The sequence below is a fragment of the Hyperolius riggenbachi genome, chromosome 1 (assembly GCF_040937935.1).
Source record: "Hyperolius riggenbachi isolate aHypRig1 chromosome 1, aHypRig1.pri, whole genome shotgun sequence".
Lineage (NCBI taxonomy): Eukaryota > Metazoa > Chordata > Amphibia > Anura > Hyperoliidae > Hyperolius > Hyperolius riggenbachi.
Window position 1 is genome coordinate 593609669 of NC_090646.1, and position 17321 is coordinate 593626989.

The following is a 17321-nucleotide window of genomic DNA, read 5'->3' on the forward strand; positions in this document are numbered from 1 at the left end:
GAGGGATCGTATGGCCACCTTTACTGCAAACAGATTGTGAATCGATTTCAGCCTGAAACCGATCACAATCTGTGGAGCTGCCGCTGCAACCGCCGCCCCCTCCCCCCCCCGCATCCATTACCTGCTCCGGCCGGCGCGAGTCCCCTGGTCCCGGCAGCTTCTTCTCTGCTCTGGGCTCCAGACCGTTTGTGCAGCTACTGAACTTCTTGTCCAGGGGATGTTTAAACAGTAGAGGGCGCTCTACTGTTTAAACTTCATGCCGGGACAGGAAGTTCTGTGTAGTTGCAGCCGGTCCGGAACCCAGCACGGAAAGAAGACAGCGGGGACCAGGGTAGTTGCGCCGGCAGAACAGGTAATGTATACCCGCTGTATTGCGTCGGTCGTCGGGCATTCGAACACCGCTAGTGATGCACTCCCGACCCGCCGGCGATCGAGAGAAATCTTCCGCACGGACGGATCGACAGGAATCGACGGGAACGATCGATTTCGGATGGAAATCGATCATTCTGTCAGCGGTGTGCGCGGCAATTTCACAGCCGATTCAATCACTGTGATCGAATCGGCCGTATATCGGCAGGAAAATCGTTAGGTGTATGGGCCCCTTTAAGGTGGCAGTGTTGGTAACCTCCAGGCGGCTCTCCATACACGCCACTGTCTGGCGCATAGCGTCTGGTGTCAGATGCTATGTGCTGACTTTTAGACAATATGGGCCAGTGACATTTATGGAGGCCGCATGGAGGTTATTGACACCACGTGGAGGCTGATGCAGGACAGGTAATGTATAAATGGGAGGAGCACATTTATACATTATAGTGGCAGCGGTGGGGTTTTTGTTGCTCGTTCCGAAATTAGCCGCTGTACCACCACACACCCGATCAACCAACTTTGGCACATCATCTTGCATCAGGTGCAATCGACTAAGCGACCAATTTCTGAACAAAATTGGTTGCATTGTCGATCAGTCCTGCACTTGGTGGCACCAATTTTCAATCAATTCAATAATAATAATCTAATTGGTTGGTCGATTGGCCTCCAAAGTATGGGCACCTTAACCACTTGAGGACCGCAGTCTTTTCACCCCTTAAGGACCAGAGCTTTTTTTTCTATTCAGACCACTGCAGCTTTAACGGTTTATTGCTCGGTCATACAACCTACTATCTAAATGAATTTTACCTCCTTTTCTTGTCACTAATACAGCTTTCTTTTGGTGCTATTTTATTGCTGCTGCGATTTTTAGTTTCTATTATATTCATCAAAAAAGACATGAATTTTGTCAAAAAAAGATTTTTTTTAACTTTCTGTGCTGACATTTTTCAAATAAAGTAAAATTTCTATATACATTTTTGTCCAAAGTTATTCTGCTACATGTCTTTGATTAAAAAAAAAAACATTCAGTGTATATTTATTGGTTTGGGTAAAAGTTATAGCATTTACAAACTATGGTGCCAAAAGTGAATTTTCCCATTTTGAAGCATCTCTGACTTTTCTGAGCACCTGTCATGTTTCATGAGGTGCTAAAATTCCAGGATAGTATAAATACCCCCCAAATGACCCCATTTTGGAAAGAAGACATCCCAAAGTATTCACTAAGATGCATGGTCAGTTCATAGAAGATTTTATTTTTTGTCACAAGTCAGCGGAAAATGACACTTTGTGACAAAAAAAAAGTTTCCATTTCTGCTAACTTGCGACAAAAAAAAATGAAATCTGCCACGGACTCACCATGCCCCTCTCTGAATACTTTGGGGTGTCTACTTTCCAAAATGGGGTCATTTGTGGGGAGTGTTTACTGTCCTGGCATTTTGAGGGGTGCTAAATTGTTTTTTTTTTCATCAATACATTTTTATTGAGATTAAAAAAGATTGATATACATATTAACATATAAACAGGCGGAACGATACTTGGTGATACATAGTCATGAGTAAACAGGTAGCAAAAGGACTGAACCATCTAACTTGTCTACATGTCAACTTATACGTTTACTTATCAATTCTGGTGTTTTCTCGACCTCATGGGTAACCAGAAAGCAAGTACTCAGGTGAATACCTGATAGAACCAGTTGGCCAGCAGGCCTCTATCAGATATCTTAAAGGAAGGTAGAGCAATATAGAGAGCCAGAAGAGTAAACAAATCGAAGACTATTATTAAGACATGTGTAAATGGGTGATACCGCCAAGAAAATCCAGTTTTCGAACAATAAACCATAATATCATAAAACAGCTGATATTAATCAGAATTTTAACCCTCTAAAACTATCAGATATTAACTTACAGTTGTTTATACCTAATACTCAGATGGAGGTAAGAGGGGAGCGGTGTATGCAGGAATCAGTGTTTTCCTTTATATGGGAAGAATTGGTGCCTTGATCTGAGAACCCGTAATGCACGTTTTAACCAAGCCACTCGGGTGGTATAGTATATATATCTCCCTTGAGCCCTAGTCTAGGTCTGATTTTACTTTCCATGAGTATGTTCAGTCTAGTGGTGGCTAATAGTTGATTGGTATTGAACTCATCTGTGGATTTCCAGTTAGTTAAGATCATGTGTAATGCGCTGAGAATTATGTGGCCTATGAGGTGTTTGCAAGAGCTTGGTAGCTCTGAAGCGCCTATAAATAGCAAAGCTAATTTACGGTGGAGTTTAAAGTTATGTCGAAAAGCTTTTTGAATAAACCATTCTACTGTGTTCCATAATCGGCCAACTATTGGGCACTCCCATAGCATATGCATATAAGTTCCGAGGCCTCTATTACATTTCCAGCATATTGGAGGTGTGTTGGGTGAGAATGACGCTATTTGTCTTGGGGTCCTGTGCCATCTAAATAAAATTTTCCTGGAGATTTCCCAATGAGTGTTGCATTTGGATATTTTGGAGACTACTCTGTTTGCTATAGTTAAGTTATTGACTGTAATATTGCAGCCTAAATCTGCAGACCATATTAGGGCGTATTTGTTCAGCGGGGAGGTTTGTTCTAGGCAGAGATAGTTATACCATATAGAGATGCCGCCTGAAAATGGGCCTTTGCAATTTAACATTGTTATGATGGAGGGGGGGAGAGTCGGAGTGGTAATTTTTAGAGATTTAAACAGATGGAAGATTCTATGGTATGTATACAGTTGAGATTGTGGTAGCAGGAATTGGCTGGTTAGTTTTGCAAAGGTCTTGATTTGTGTCTCGTCTATAATGTCTTGCAGGTGTTCAATACCAGCATCTCTCCAAGTTCTCAGATCAAGGTTAGGAGTAAAATGTTCGAGGACCTCTATTGGAGTTGGGATAGAAATGACATCTGTTGTGGGTGGGGGGTGTTTTAAAAAATATTCCCATGCTTTTATAGAGGATTGGATTGAGGGATAGTTATTGGACGGGATTCTTGCACCCATGGCAATGCTTAACAATAAGTTCCTAAGCTTTACGCCCAGAATCTGGGATTCCAGTTTTACCCAGGGTTTATCTGAAGTAGGATTCCACCAACTTCTCACCATTTCTAATATGGAAGCTTGGTAATATATTTCAATGTTAGGGAGTCCCATGCCCCCTAAAGCTTTGGCTAGAGTCATAACTTGATATGCAGTCCTAATTTTTTTCCCCTTCCACACAAAGTTGCTAATACATTTTTTAAGGTCACAGAACCATGATTTAGGTATCAATATGTGTAAGGTGCGGAGCAAATACAGAATTTTAGGCAACAAAAATAGTTTGAAAGCCGCTATTCGGCCTGACCAGGACAGCCAGAAGTTGTTAAAAGTTTCACATTCTTTCCGAATATCCGATAATAAGTTGACAAAATTAAGTTTAAATAGTTCAGTGGCCCGTTTTGTCAGTTGCACACCTAAGTATGTCACTGCCCCATCTGCCCAAGAGAATGTATATTGTGACTTTAGGTATATTTCAGTAGCAGGGGGGATATTTAGTGCTAGGATATACGATTTGTGTTGGTTCAATTTGTATAAAGAAACTTCAGAGAAGTTTTGAAGGTCTAATAGTAGAGATGGGAGTGATGTTTCAGGGTTGGTTATTAGTAATGCTACATCGTCAGCGAACATGCTGATTACATGTGTTGTATCTTTTATCTTAATTCCAGAGATATTAGGGTTGGATCTTATTTTTTGTGCTATTGTTTCCATTAGTAGGACAAAAATTATTGGGGATAGGGGGCATCCTTGGCGGGTGCCGTTGGTTATGGCAAAGGATTTGGAGATGAACCCTGCAGCATTCACTCGAGCAGATGGGGCAGCGTATAGCGCCATAATGGCAGTAATAATTGTACCAGAGAAGCCAAATTTAGCCAAAGTGGCCTTGAGAAATCGCCAGTAAACTCTGTCGAACGCCTTCTCCGCATCCAAAGTGAGAAGCAGTGAAGGCGTCCGACAGAGCTCAATGTGTCTCAAAATAGTTGTCATTCGTCTAGTGGCATCAGATGCTTGACGGCCTTTAGTAAAGCCTACCTGGTCATGGGCTAAGAGTAATGGGGTGATTACCATAAGTCTATTGGCTAAAAGTTTAGCATATAATTTTACATCCCCATTTAGTAGTGAGATGGGTCTGTAATTAGAGGTGAGGTTGGGATCTTTCCCTGGTTTGGGGATGACAGTGATAGTCGCTTCCAGATATTCTGCCGGGATCTGGCCAGAGAGGGCAAACTCATTAAACACTTCTTCAAGGAGAGGTGATATAGTCGAATTTAATGTTAGTAGGAACTCGTTGCAGAACCCATCAGGGCCGGGGGGCTTGTTTCTTTTAAGGGATTGGATTGTCTTGAATATCTCTGCCATACTAAAGGGGGCGTTCAATCGCTCTAGTTGAGATTGGTTAAGTTTAGGGAGCTTAATTGTGTCTAGGAAGGTGGAAATAGTCTCGTCTGTAGGTTGAACTAGGGGATCGTCATTTTTTAAGTTATAAAGCTGAGTGTAATAATCGCAAAATGCATCAGCAATCGACTTTGGGTTATAGGTTGTTTGTTTTGTAGTAGGATGGATTATCGAGTGGATTTTGGTTTTCATCTGCTTGTGTTTTAGTAGCTTTGCTAAATATGCACCCGCTTTGTTGTTTTGGGAGTAGATGTTCATTTTAGCTTTTTGGAGAATGAAGTCGTACCGAGCCTGGAGTATGGCAGAGAGCTCCTGTCTTAGAAGGAAGAGCTCTTTTCCTAATTCTTGGGTTGGGGATTGTTTGTGAAGAATTTCCCGGCTCTTAATTTGTTCTAGTAATGCATTTATCTTTGCAGTTCTATCTTTTTTAATAAAGGAGCCTTGCCTGATCAGAATGCCCCTTGAGAAGGCCTTTAGTGTTGACCATATGGTGGAAGCTTTCATATTGGGGGTGGAGTTAGATTTTATAAACTCTTGGACCTCAGATATAAATTTGTCTGTAAATGATCTGTTCGTTAGTAGAGATGAATTGAGTTTCCACATAAACGGTTTATCTACCATTATACTGTCTTCTAATATAATGTGGACTGGAGCGTGGTCAGACCACACCTTTGTACCGATAGAGGTGTCTAGGACTTTCTGCAAAAGCAATTTATCAGTGAGAAAAAGGTCAATCCTGGAGTAGGATTGGTGGACCTGGGAGAAAAAGGAGTAATCACGTTCAAAAGGGTGAAACACTCGCCAAGCGTCGAATAGCTCGTTCCAATGTAGTTGTTTATCGATTAGTTGGTGATTAGAGCTGGACGAATAGTCCATTTTGGATGGGCAAGCGTTGAAATCTCCGCCTAGGAGTATATGACCCTTCTGTAATGATTTGATTTTTGTGCACAGCTTTTGCAGGAAGGCTTTTTGCGAGGAGTTAGGGCTGTATATTGCAACTAGCGTATAGGGAATGTCATTAATCTGCCCAACAAATATAATAAATCTGCCATTGGGATCAATATTAACTGACTCAGGTGTTACTTTTATATCTTTGTGGAATGCCATCATCACACCTCTTTTCTTTTTCGTAAAAGTGCTGTGGTAAATTAGCGGGAAGTTACCGTTAGAGCAGAGGTGAGTGTCTTTCCCTAATAAGTGGGTCTCTTGAATAAACAGAATTTGCGATTTCTGTGTTGTGATTTCATTCCACAATAGATGTCTCTTGTATAGGGAGTTTAGGCCCCGAACATTCAAAGAAGTAATTTTTAAAGGCATATCAAGTTAGGAAGTGCATTAATAGGATTTAGGTATTGAACTGAGCATACATTAAAGCTACGGTAAGCATACATGAGTCTGAACCTCTTGAGGGCAAGTAGAACACTCAGAAGTATAACAACTTGTACTAGTGAACTTGTTATAGAAGAGCTAGATAACATTAACCTTAACATTAATAACAGAATAAAACTCAAGTGATTTAACACAAATGACATCTTAGACGCCTTCAGTAAGTAATGTGAGACATAGTTCCAGGCCCACATGCAGTGGTGGGGGGAGAAAGAAAGAATTCTGCTGGCAGCAAAGGAAAGCAGACTGCAGATTGACTCTTAAAGTCCAGTGGCCCTGACATAAGCTACTCAGCGTTTTCCTTGTTTGCGCCAATCCGGTGTCAGTTTGCTGGCTCTAGTTGAAGGGTGAGGTGGTGTCTGGGCTTGTTGTGCTTGGATCTGTAGTTGTTTAAACAGTTTAAATCCTGATTCTGTGTTGGTCACCGAATAATGTTTGTTTTTAAAGGAGAAAAGGAGCTTCGTGGGGAATCCCCATTTATATGGAATCTTCAGATGTTGGAGCGCCTTAGTGAAAGATTGCAGGTCTCTTCTAAGGTTTAAAGTAGTAGCAGACAGATCGGCATATAAGTGGATATGATTGTATGGCTCTGGCAGCCCGCCTGCTTTGCAAGTTTCCATCACAAGACCCTCTTTTACATGAAAGAACAGAAAGCGTGCAATCACATCTCTAGGCACAGAGTCAGCTAGATGAGGGGGTTTAGGGAGCCGATGGGCTCTGTCAATAGTAAGTTCGATTTCTGCGGTGTCAGGCAGGACAGATTTAGTAAGGTTTTGCAGGTATTGTTTCAGTTCTGCTGTTTGAATTTGTTCAGAGATGCCCCTGAATTTTAGATTATTTCGGCGACTTCTGTCCTCTAAGTCAGCCGATTTGGCTTTCAGCCATTGTATATCTGAGGTATTGGCAGCTGAAGCTTCTACCATAGTGTTATGTTCAGTGATCACTTCTCCCATTTTATCTTCTATCATGTTAACTCTGTTCCCCAGAGAAGCCAGTTCTGTTTGCATATTAGCAGTAAGTGAGGCAAAGTCTGCCATGAGGGAGGAACGGAATGTTAGTAGAATGTCCTTGATAAAGGCTTGCGTAGCTGCTGTGTCTGCTGCTGGGAAGGATTCTATTGAGATGGATGAGCTGTCTGTGATGGGGGAGGGTTGTGCTGCCTCGCTTACCAGGTCTGGAGATTCTCTCATCGGTCTTGATTTAGCTGGGCTGCCTGAAGGAGAGGAGGTCTCGCTCTGCGTGTTGCTCTGCTCAGCCTCCTGTGAGTAGCTGTTGTTTTCGCTGTGGGAGCTGTTTACCTGAATGAGCTGTGCATCTGCTACTCGTCCGTCGCCATCTTGGAGCTGCTCCATCTGCCGGGGGTGGAAGAAGTCTGTTAATTTACGAGGTTGTGGTGGGGCTTGCTTCCTTTTTTTTTGAGACATCAGTCTCCAGCACCATCTCCTCCTCTGTTTGGGACATTTTTTGATCGCCGGGCACTGTTGGTTTGGGACGCTTTGTCTGCCTTCTAGCAGGAGCTTAACTACTCCATGTCTGTCTCTTCCAGCGCGGAAGCCACGCCCCCCCCAGGGGTGCTAAATTGTAAGCACTCTGTAACGTTTGCGGAATCGTTTTCGTGGTCAGCGCACGAGATGCGCACTGACACAGCGAAAACCTTCCACAAGCGTATAATTGGGTGAACCCAGGCTAGGTGCAATGCACCAGCAGAGGGCAATTCCCACTGGCAGATGGCGCTGTGAAGTGCAGACGAGTACAATCGCTGCACGGCCACAGATGCCAGATGGGGATTGTACAGATCAAGACAATGCGGGGCTGAACAGCCCATAAAGAGAAAGAGCACAGTGACAGGACGAATGTGTGTTCACCAATCTAGTCGCTACCCTGCGATGGTGAACACACATGAGCAGAAACAAAAGTAGGAATGCGATCGCGAGAAAGGCGATCGCCAGAAGTGACACAAGACAGACTAGAACAGAACACAAGAGGAGCAAAGGCACAGCAAATAATACAATGAGAATGATAAAGAAAATAACAAACGCTAACTAAACGCGAACACCGCACTCATTCGCAACAGCGAACGCATTTATAACGCGGTCTCCGCGTGTTAAGCACAACAGAGACAAGCACGTCTAACTAACCATCGACAGACAAACGCGAAACAAAGAACATGAACACTTGCTTAATGGTTACCTCACCGAGCCTACAGCAAGCGCCCGTATCAGACAAGACAGACAAACGAGAAACAGGAACTAGGCAGAAAGGATCCACCGCTCTTCCGCCAGAGCAAGTGTGATCCAAGCAGGAACACAGATCAGAAAGATCCACAGCCGCTAACGCTAGCGGCTAGCGCGATCTAAACAAGACAGATCAGATGAGCAGGGGCGTAGCAATAGGGGTTGCGACCGCATCGGGGCCCTTGGGCCAGAGGGGCCCCAAAGGGCCCTTCCTTAACTACATTATTAGCTCTCTACTAGCCCTGTGATCATAATAATCACTTCTATAGATACTTTGAATAGTGGTAATCATTAACAAACAGCTCCCCATCCCCTTCTTGCATCTCTGACACTGTAGTTGCCATTGGCAGGTTTTGGTGCACCATATCAATTGTTATGTATAGAGTGCTTGGGGGGCCCCGTTGTAAAACTTGCATCGGGGCCCACAGCTCCTTAGCTACGCCACTGCAGATGAGGTAGCCGGAAGCAACCGCAGCTCCAGCTTACACTCCAGAAACTAGATCAGAAGGATCCATAGCCACTAACGCTAGAGGCTATTGTGATCCAGGCAAGACAGATTAGACGAGGTAGCTAGAAGCGACCACAGCTCCAGCTTACACTCCAGAAACTAGATCAGAAGGATCCACAGCCACTACCGCTAGAGGCTACTGCGATCCAGACAAGACAGATCAGAAGGGGCTACCAGTAACTACCGCAGTGCCGGTTAGCACCCCAGACAAACAGAACGATTTCCTGTCGACCACCGCTGGGACAGGACGATCGCAACAGACAAACAAACAGATATGCAATCCTAACTGCACTAGGGAAACTGCCTAGTGCAGTCCAAAGAATTACTCTAAGATAACTTTAACAAGAAGTAGCATGGCTGACACTCTAGGAGTGTTTACTACAAACCCTGAAGGAATGACCAGCCAAGCATTCTGGGAAACATAGAATCAGAATCAGAATCAGAATCCGTTTATTCGCCGAGTATGCTGTAGACATACCCGGAATTGGTTGTGGTACACATGGCAAAGGCAGGAGAGCGTGAGACATTTAAGGCATTCAAGACATTAAGACATTTGAGACATTCAATAGTTACAATAGACAGAGCATTTCAGTGATTCAAGAGACAGAAAAGGGAGCTGGGTGGACCGTGAACAAAAACCATAGGGGCTCCGATGGACAAGTGTTCAGCAGGAGAACAGCTTGAGGAAAGAAGGTGTTCCTGCGCCTTGTGGTTCTGGTGTGGATTGTTCTGAAACGGCGGCCTAGTGGGAGTGGCTCAAAGAAGCGACTACCTGGGTGGGAAGGATCTTGTGCGATCTTGCAGGCTCTTTTCCTCAATCTGGCGGTGTGAATAAGGTCAAGGGGGGCAGGGGCATGCCGATGATCTTTTCTGCAGCGCTTATTACCCTCTGTAGTTTATACTTGTCGCTAGCTGTTGCCCCTGCATACCAGGCAATAATGGAGGAGCACAGGATGGACTCAATTGTGGCAGAGTAGAAACTAGTGAGCAGCTCCCGTGGGATGCTGAATTTCTTCAGCTGGCGCAGGAAAAATAGTCTTTGCTGGGCACTCTTCTGGGTTTTGGTGGTATTTTGCCCCCACCTGAGGTCGCTGGTTATGGTGGTGCCTAGAAACCGAACGCACGGTACCTTGGTGACTTCGGTCTCCCCAATGCAGACTGGTGGGAGGGCATGAGGGAGTTTCCTGTAATCCACAATCAGTTCGACAGTCTTGGCCGCATTGAGGACAAGGTTGTTGTCTTTGCACCAGTTACAGATCCTCTCTATCTCGCTGCGGTAGGCCTGCTCCTCCTTCTTGCTAATGAGGCCGATGATGGTTGTGTCGTCCGCAAACTTGATGACCTTAACGGAGTCAGAATTTGAGATACAGTTGTTGGTGTAGAGGGAGAACAAGAGTGGGGACAGAACACACCCCTGTGGTGCCCCTGTGTTGGTGATTCTCACGCTGGAGGAGCAGTCCCTGAGCTTGAACCGTTGTGTCCTGTTTGAGAGGAAGTCCCCCACCCACCTGCAGAGGGATGGATCGATCCCGAGTTGCGTGAGGTTGCCGAGCAGAATGTCTGGCCGAATTGTATTGAAGGCCGAGCTAAAGTCCAAGAACAGGAGCCTGGCGTAGGAGTCAGGGTTGTCGAGATGCTCCGTGATGTATGCCAAGCTGATATTGATGGCATCCTCGACTGACCTATTTGCTCTATATGCAAATTGATGGGGGTCGAGGAGGGCATTTGTGGAGCTCTTGAGGAATGCAAGGACCAGTCGCTCAAAGACCTTCATGATGATGGGAGTGAGGGCTACAGGTCTGAAGTTATTGTGTTCAGCGTTTCCCAGTTTCTTGGGGACTGGGATGATTGTAGACTTTTTGAGACAGGGGGGGACCCTGCATTCCTTTAAGGACCTGTTGTAAATTGAGGTGAGGATGGGAGCTAGCTGTGCCGCACAGGTTTTGAGGCAGCTCGATGACACTCCATCTGGGCCTGCAGCTTTCCTGTTGTTGAGTTTACGGAGTTGGCACAGTACATCCCCCTCCTGGATAACCATCGGCGCTTCGTGCCCCTTAAGGAGGGGTGGAAGGGGGGGAATGTCCGTCGGTGAGGGGAGGTGTTCGAATCTGCAATAAAACTTGTTAAGTTCCTCAGCCAGATGGATGCTAGGGGTCACCTGGTAGTGGGTGGGTTTGAAGTTGGTGACTGCCCTGAGGCCTTTTAAAGCTTCTCGGGAGTTGTTGGACTGGAAACAGAGGCTCAGCTTATCGGAGTAGGCTCTCTTTGCTGCTCTTAGTTCACGGTTCAGGGTGTTTCTGGCCTCCCTGAACTCAGCAGGAGTGCTGGACTTGTGTGCCTCCTCTTTGAGCTCGCGGAGCCGATGCAGCTTGCTGGTGAACCAGGGCTTATTGTTGGGGAAGGCCTTAACCTCCTTGGCGGTAACCCCAAAACGTAGTTTTGTTTAATTTTTTTTTTTTTGCTGGACGCAGCTAGCACTTTGCTAGCTGCGCCAGCACCCTGATCGTCGTTGCACCGTGCACGATCGCCGCTATCCGTCGCGCCGCACGGCCCCCCCCCCCAGACCCCGTGCGCTGCCTGGCCAATCAGTGCCAGGCAGCGCCGAGGGGTTGCCCGGGACTCCCAATGACGTCCTGACGTCAGTGATGTCGGTGACGTCATCCCGCCCCGTCACCATGGCGACGGGGGAAGCCCTCCAGGAAATCCCGTTCTTTGAACGGGATTTCCTGTTCGGAGATCGCCGAAGGCGATCGAAGAGGGCGGGGGGATGCCGCTGAGCAGCGGCTATCATGTAGCGAGCCCTGGGCTTGCTACACGATATAGGAAAACATTTTTTTTTTAAAAACTGCTGCGCTCCCTCCTGGCGAATTTTTTTATAACGCCAGGAGGGTTAAAGGTCTTAGTAGGGATGCACGACTCCTCACAGAAGCTGGCATAGGAGGTTACTTTCTCTGTCCATTCTTCCAAGGAGGGTGCCTCTAGGGCCGACCAGTCCGTGCAGTCCAAGCATGCCTGCAGTGTCAGCTTCGCATCATCTGTCCACTTTTTTACAGTTTTGATGACAGGCTTGGTGGTTTCAAGGATCCTCCTGTAGGTGGGAATCAGGTGAATTAAGCAGTGGTCGGAGTTACCCAGAGCAGCTCCCTGGATGGCCTTGTATGCGTTCTTTTGGACTGTGTAGCAGTGGTCCAGTGTGTTTTGATTCCTGGTGGGGCAGGTGATATGTTGCTTGTACCGAGGCAGTTCCTGGCGAAGGTTAGCGCTGTTGAAGTCCCCCAGGATGATGAGGAGGGCTTCAGGGAGAGCCGTTTCCCACTGCGAGATGCTGTCTGTGAGAGTCTGCAGGGCATTCTTGGTGTTTGCATCGGGGGGATGTAGACTCCGATGATAACAAGGGAGGGGAACTCCCTGGGTAGGTACCGAGGCCTGCAGTTGATCGCTAGTAGCTTGACGTCAGGGGAGCAGGTCTTGCTGAGGACAGTATTGTTGGTGCACCAGGCAGTGTTTATGTAAAAGCATATGCCTCCTCCTCGTTCTTTTCCGGAGAGGGCCTGGTCCCGATCTGCTCGAAAGATGACGTGACCTGGCACCTGCAGGGAGTTGTCAGGGATACTGTCATTCAGCCAGGTTTCAGTAAAGCAGAGGACCGGGATGTTCCCGCTGATCGAGGGCTTGCTGCCGAGTAGGAGGAGCAGTTTGTCTATCTTGTTCGGGAGTGAGCACACATTCGCCAGGAGGATAGCAGGGATGGGAGAGCGTAGGCCCTTCTTCTTGAGTCTCACTCGGGCACCTGCCCTCCTCCCCCTGTGGCAGCGTTTGTTCGTGGCGCGGTATGCGGTTTATACTGCCAGTCATCAAAGGAGGCAGGTAGGGGATTTGCATAACGAATGTATGCAAATTCCTTAGCAGCAGAACAGACCAGAAATTTGCAATGGAAAGACAGGTCTCTCTTCCAGAGACCTGCAGCCCACAGACTAGAGGAATGGTCAAACAGCTGTCTGCCAGTGCAGCCATCTGAGCGGATCATCACACACTCCTGTAAAGCCTAAAGGTGCTCATAGGACTTTGAGCCCCTTAGCGCACCTAGGCTGCAAAAAGGGGTCACACATGTGGTATCCCCGTACTCTAGAGAAATAGTATAATGTGTTTTGGGGTGTATTTTTATACATGCTCATGCTGGGTGGGAGAAATATCTCTGTAAATGAGATTTTTTTTATTTTTTTCACACACAATTGTCCATTTACAGAGAGATTCCTCCCACCCAGCATGGGTATGTGTAAAAATACACCCCGAAACACATTATACTACTTCTCCTGAGTACGGCAATACCACATGTGTGACACTTTTTTGCAGCCTAGGTGCGCTAAGGGGCCCAACGTCCTATGAGGATTTCACAGGTCATTTTCAGGCATTTTGTTTCTAGACTACTCCTCACGCTTTAGGGCCCCTAAAATGCCAGGGCAGTATAGGAACCCTACGAGTGACCCCATTTTAGAAAGAAGACACCCCAAGGTATTCCGTTAGGTGTATGGTGAGTTCATAGAAGATTAAACTCACCATCCTACTAACAGAATACCTTGGGGTGTCTTCTTTCTAAAATGGGGTCACTTGTGGGGTTCCTATACTGCCCTGGCATTTTAGGGGCCCTAAACCGTGAGGAGTAGTCTAGAAACCAAATGCCTTAAAATGACCTGTGAATAGGACGTTGGGCCCCTTAGCGCACCTAGGCTGCAAAAAAGTGTCACACATGTGGTATCGCCGTACTCAGGAGAAATAGTATAATGTGTTTTGGGTGTATTTTTACACATACCCATGCTGGGTGGGAGAAATAAATCTGTAAATGGACAATTGTGTGTAAAAAAAAAAATCAAACAATTGTCATTTACAGAGATATTTCTCCCACCCAGCATGGGTATGTGTAAAAATACACCCCAAAACACATTATACTACTTCTCCTGAGTACGGCGATACCACACGTGTGACACTTTTTTGCAGCCTAGGTGCGCTAACGGGCCGCAAGGTCCTATTCACAGGTCATTTTGAGGCATTTGGTTTCTAGACTACTCCTCATGGTTTTGGGCCCCTAAAATGCCAGGGCAGTATAGGAACCCCACAAGTGGCCCCATTTTAGAAAGAAGACACCCCAAGTTATTCCATTAGGAGTATGGTGAGTTCATAGAAGATTTTATTTTTTGTCACAAGTTAGCGGAAATTGATTTTTATTGTTTTTTTTTTCACAAAGTGTCATTTTCCACTAACTTGTGACAAAAATAAAATCTTCTATGAACTCATCATACACCTAATGGAATACCTTGGGGTGTCTTCTTTCTAAAATTGGGTCACTTGGTGGGGTGATGGGTGTCTCAGGGGGTGATTAGAGGGGAGAATAGATGCAATCAATGCACTGGGGAGGTGATCGGAAGGGGGTCTGAGGGGGATCTGAGGGTTTGACCGAGTGATCAGGAGCCCACACGGGGCAAATTAGGGCCTGATCTGATGGGTAGGTGTGCTAGGGGGTGACAGGTGGTGACAGGAGGTGATTGATGGGTGTCTCAAGGTGTGATTAGAGGGGTGAATAGATGCAAGCAATGCACTGGGGATGTGATCGAGGGGGGGGGGGGTCTAAGGGCTATCCGAGGGAGTGGGCAGGTAATTGGGTGGCCGCAAAGGGGCAGATGAGGGTCTGATCTGATGGGTATGATGGGTAGCAGTGACAGGGGGTGATTGATGGGTGATTGATGGGTGAATAGAGGGGAGAACAGATGCAAATAATGCACTGGAGAGGTGTTCAGGCGGGGTCTGAGGGTGATCTGAGGGTGTGGGCGGGTGTTTGGGTGCCCGCAGGGGGCAGTTTAGGGTCTGATCTGATGGGTAGCAGTGACAGGTGGTGACAGGGGATGACGGGGTGATTGATAGGTAATCAGGGTGTGATTAGAGGGGAGAATAGATGCAAGAAATGCACTGGCGAGGTGATCAGGGCTGGGGTCTGAGGGCGTTCAGAGGGTGTGGGTGGGTGATTGGGTGCCCGCAAGGGGCAGATGAGGGTCTGATCTGATGGGTAGCAGTGACAGGTGGTGACAGGGGATGATGGGGTGATTGATAGGTGATCAGTAGGTGAATACAGCGGAGAATATATGCAAGCAATGCACTGGCAAATTGATACGGGGGGGGGGTCTGAGGGCAATCTGAGGGTGTGGGCGGGTGATTGGGTGCCCGCAAGGGGCAGATTAGGGCCTGATCTGATGGGTAGCAGTGACAGGTGGTGACGGGGTGATTGATGGGTGATTGATGGGTGATTAGTGGGTGATTAGAGGGGAGAACAGATGTAAACAATGCACTTTGGAGGCGATCTGAGGGCGGTCTGCGGCCGATCTGAGGGTGCGGGCGGGTGATCAGGCGCCCGCAAGGGGCAGGTTAGGGTCTGATCTGATGGGTGTTAGTGACAGGTGGTGACAGGGGGTGATTGATGGGTGATTGACAGGTGATTGACAGGTGATCAGTGGGTGATTACAGGGAAGAATAGATGTATACAGTACACAGGGGGAGGGGTCTGGGGGGTCTGGGGAGGATCTGAGGGTTTGGGGGGTGATCAGGAGCCCCCAGGGGGCAGTTTAGGACCTAACCTAAAAAATAGCGTTGACAGATAGTGACAGGGAGTGATTGATGGGTGATTAGGGGGGTGCTTGGGTGCAGACAGGGAGGGCTGCAGCCTGCCCTGGTGGTCCCTCGATCACTGGGACCACCAGGGCAGGAGGCAGCCTGTATAATACGCTTTGTATACATTACAAAGCGTATTATACGCTTACTGTGCGGCGGTTAACAACCCGCCGGCACTTCCGAACGGTCGGCGGGTTGACGTCATGGGTGGGCGGAGCCTATTGCCGGCGGATGCGCGCGCAACGAGTGCGCGATCCTCGGCCAGAGAGCGCAGAACGAGCCGCCGCCGATGGGCGTATTGCGGTCGTTCTGCGCACCACTTTGCTGCCGCCCATCGGCTGTGGGCGGTTGGCAAGTGGTTAAGGTCCATATGCAATTCATTTTTTCACCTGAGTTTTCATCTAGGGCAGTGTTTTTCAAACCTGTCCTTGTGACTCCCCAACGGTGCATGTTTTGTAGGCAACCTCACCTAATGCACAGGTAGAATAGTGATGCCAGTTGCCTGGTTGTCCTGCTTATTTCTCTGGCATCAGTAGTGTCTGAATAACACACCTGGAACAAGCTTGTGCTTAGTGCAGTCAGACTTCACAGCACCTGATCTGCATGCTTGTACTGGGTCTATGGCTAAAAGTATTAGAGGCAATCTGCATTGTTTAGAGGCAAATTCCAAATAAGAGACACCAGGGGCATAACAATAGACCCTGCAAGGGATGCAGCCGCGGGGAAAAGGGGGGGGGGGGGGGCTAGAAGCCTCAGGAGGTCCTATGGAATGAGACATTTCTTCTCCCTGTCCTGAGAGACTGACAACTAAGGACGCAGAGAGAAAAAAACTCTCTTCTTTCTGCACAATTGTTCTAATGACTGCATCTGCTCAGTCACTGATAAGAAATCATACAAAGTTTTGTAGACAAAAAATTGTATACAGTCCCTACTCAATGTGCAGCAGAGTCTTGTGTGTCTTATGTACCAACCTCTCTACCACTCCCCAAGTGCTGTGTACTGTAGTGATGCTGGAGAAATCTGCAGAGCCAGTTATGCTCCACCAGAGGAGGACATAGTGAGTGTAATAAGAAGCTGTGGCTGGGAGAAGACTCCTCTGTCGTTTTCCTGTGTGCATTTTCTTTATGCGTTTTTCTGCACACCATGGGCTTTTCACACGCATACGCACATTTTTGTGCAAAAATTCGTATTTGCACGCAAATTTGTTACACGTGTTATAACGTGCGCAAAATGCTAGCGCAACAGTGATATCAGTTATCACGGTTAAGTGAATCAAACCCCATGTGTGTCTGTATGTGTGAACATGCACGCTTATCACAGAAGCTGATAGAGAAAATGCCTGCAGTGGTTCACTGCTTTCAGACTTTATCTGCATGGAGAAAACACATTGAAGTGTGCACTAGTCAGTTGAATAACAATGGTTTACCTGTGCAGAAAAGGAGGGGAGAGGAGAGGGCCCCATTTAAAGTCTTAGGGCTCTTTTCCACTATGAAATGCGATCGCGATTGCGATCGCGATTCCGATCGCAATCGCGTTTCAATTTCCACCATGCGATTGAGCTACTATACTCATTATAGTCCAGCTCAATCGCATAAAAAACGCGGCAGGACAACGATTGCGCTTTGACCAAAATCGCATCGCAATCGGATCGCACTAATGGAAATTGCTGTTGCAGTTTCCATTAGTTTAATGTACCTTGCGATTTGCGATCAGAAGCAAATCGCAGGCT

At 46.9% G+C, this 17321-nt stretch overlaps 1 protein-coding gene across 1 annotated transcript in view; it reads right to left on the minus strand.

Annotated features, from left to right (window-relative positions):
* Window positions 1-7690, minus strand: part of LOC137528037 (granzyme A-like) — a 35475-nt gene extending 27785 nt beyond the window's left edge. Inside the window, exon 1 of the mRNA XM_068249274.1 lies at window positions 7363-7690. The gene's annotated coding sequence lies outside the window, so the exon portion shown is untranslated. The remainder of the gene's footprint in view (window positions 1-7362) is intronic.
* Between the last annotated feature and the right edge of the window lie 9631 nt (window positions 7691-17321).